We start from the raw sequence: 1,632 nt of genomic DNA, 5'->3' as shown, positions 1-1,632 counted from the left end.
GCAAAATACAACATCACTTGTTTATGTTAGCAATTGTCATCCACATTTGTCCCTCATGACCCTATTGGTGACACTGTCATCTCTGACCAATGACCCACCCTGGCTCTGATAACCCAACACCAATTCCTTATCTCTTCAATTTGATTGTCTAGCCTTACTCTATATAATCTGCTGAATGGGAAGGATTATATCACTACTAGAGGCCTGGTGCACAAAAATTTGTGCACTCGGGAGGAAGGGGGGTCCCTCAGCCTGGCCTGTGCCCTCTCACAGTCTGGGACCTCTCCGGAGATAACGCCCTGCTGGCTTAGCTCTTGGCCAGCTGTCTGCTGTCCTGGAACCTTTCTCCCCTGGCCCTGGGGGTTCCTGTCCACCTCCCCCAGGACCCCCAAGGCCCCGCTTCCAGTCCGATGCTTTCTGTCACTGCAGAGGGACAGGGGTGCAGTCTGGGAACCTGGGTGATGTGAGCAGAGCAGGGCCTCCATGCAGCCATTCCTGTCCTCCCACCAGGGGTGGGTCCTAGAGCTGTGCCCCCTCCTGGCCAGCCGCTTGCCTCTCTGTGCCTGGAAGCTGGCTACTTCCAGCCCTTCCCTCCCGGCAGGACAGCAGGGCTGGGCATGACCTCACCCAGCCACCCTGCTGGAGGGGTGGGGAGAGGCTCCCAGCCAGGCCTGGCCAGTGTCAGCGGCGTTTCTGCCCCCAGGCAGCGTTGAACCCGCTGTGGGTCTGGTGCCCTGCTGCTTCCCCAGGAACAACAGTTTGCTGGCCATGACCATGGGCACTGGGGAAGCCCTGGGGTCCCGGGAGGTGGGGCCCGCCACTGCTCACACACCTGGAAGTTACACCTGTGGACGGTGAGCAGATCTGGCCAGGGGGTAGCGGGCGACAGGACAAGGACAAGTCCTGGAGAGCAGCCTGCTTTCGGTTCCCAGATATCCAGCTCCCACTCCACACTAGGCACCATCCTAGCTAGGTGCTGGGGTGGAGCTGTTAACCAGACAGAACAAGGCATCAGGGAGCAGACATTCGAGGGCGTTCTAGGAGCCTGAGCCGTCGAGGAGCCAATGAGCTGTTGAAGGAACAAGAAAATCCTTCCATGATGCCTGTAGCGTGGACAGTGAAACCGGATGTTATGACAGAGGCTGGCTGGCGGGGCTCCCATGGCCAGGGTGGTCAGGGAAGGCCTCTCTGAAGAGGCGACCTTTGAGTTGAGACCTGAATGAAGTGGCAGAATGAACTTGGGACCATCTGAGGGAACAGTGTTGTGGGCAGGGAACAGCAGCAGGGGTCTGGTGGGCAGGAGTTAGGCAGGTTGAGAAAGAAGAAAGGCTGGGGAGGGGGGCCCAGGAGCCCTTCCTACTCGGAGGCAGAGGGCGGGGAGCTCTGGGACCTGCTCCCCCAAAGTCAACCCAGGCCCTAGAAACTTCCCCTGAGCTCCCCCTCTGCAGAGGGCCCGGCTTCGGCTTGACCTCACCCCTACCCCACATACACCCATCCGGGTAGCCCAGACCCTCTGCTCCCTGCCCCCAGGCCTGCCGTCCCCCAGGGGCACAACCCAGGCCAGGCAGCCCCCACTTTCTGCACCCCACTTTCCTGCTCTCTCAGCTCCCCCAAATCCCAGGAGACTTTTCT

At 59.9% G+C, this 1,632-nt stretch overlaps 1 protein-coding gene across 1 annotated transcript in view; it reads left to right on the top strand.

Annotated features, from left to right (window-relative positions):
- The first annotated feature begins 235 nt into the window (after positions 1-235).
- DOK4 (docking protein 4) overlaps positions 236-1,632 on the top strand; it is a 15,632-nt gene continuing 14,235 nt past the window's right edge. Inside the window, exon 1 of the mRNA XM_006752871.2 lies at positions 236-242. The gene's annotated coding sequence lies outside the window, so the exon portion shown is untranslated. The remainder of the gene's footprint in view (positions 243-1,632) is intronic.

The sequence above is a fragment of the Myotis davidii genome, unplaced genomic scaffold (genome assembly GCF_000327345.1).
Source record: "Myotis davidii unplaced genomic scaffold, ASM32734v1 scaffold590, whole genome shotgun sequence".
In the NCBI taxonomy this organism is placed as follows: domain Eukaryota; kingdom Metazoa; phylum Chordata; class Mammalia; order Chiroptera; family Vespertilionidae; genus Myotis; species Myotis davidii.
The sequence above is the reverse complement of the archived record's forward strand: the minus strand, read 5'-3'. Positions and strand labels throughout refer to the sequence as shown.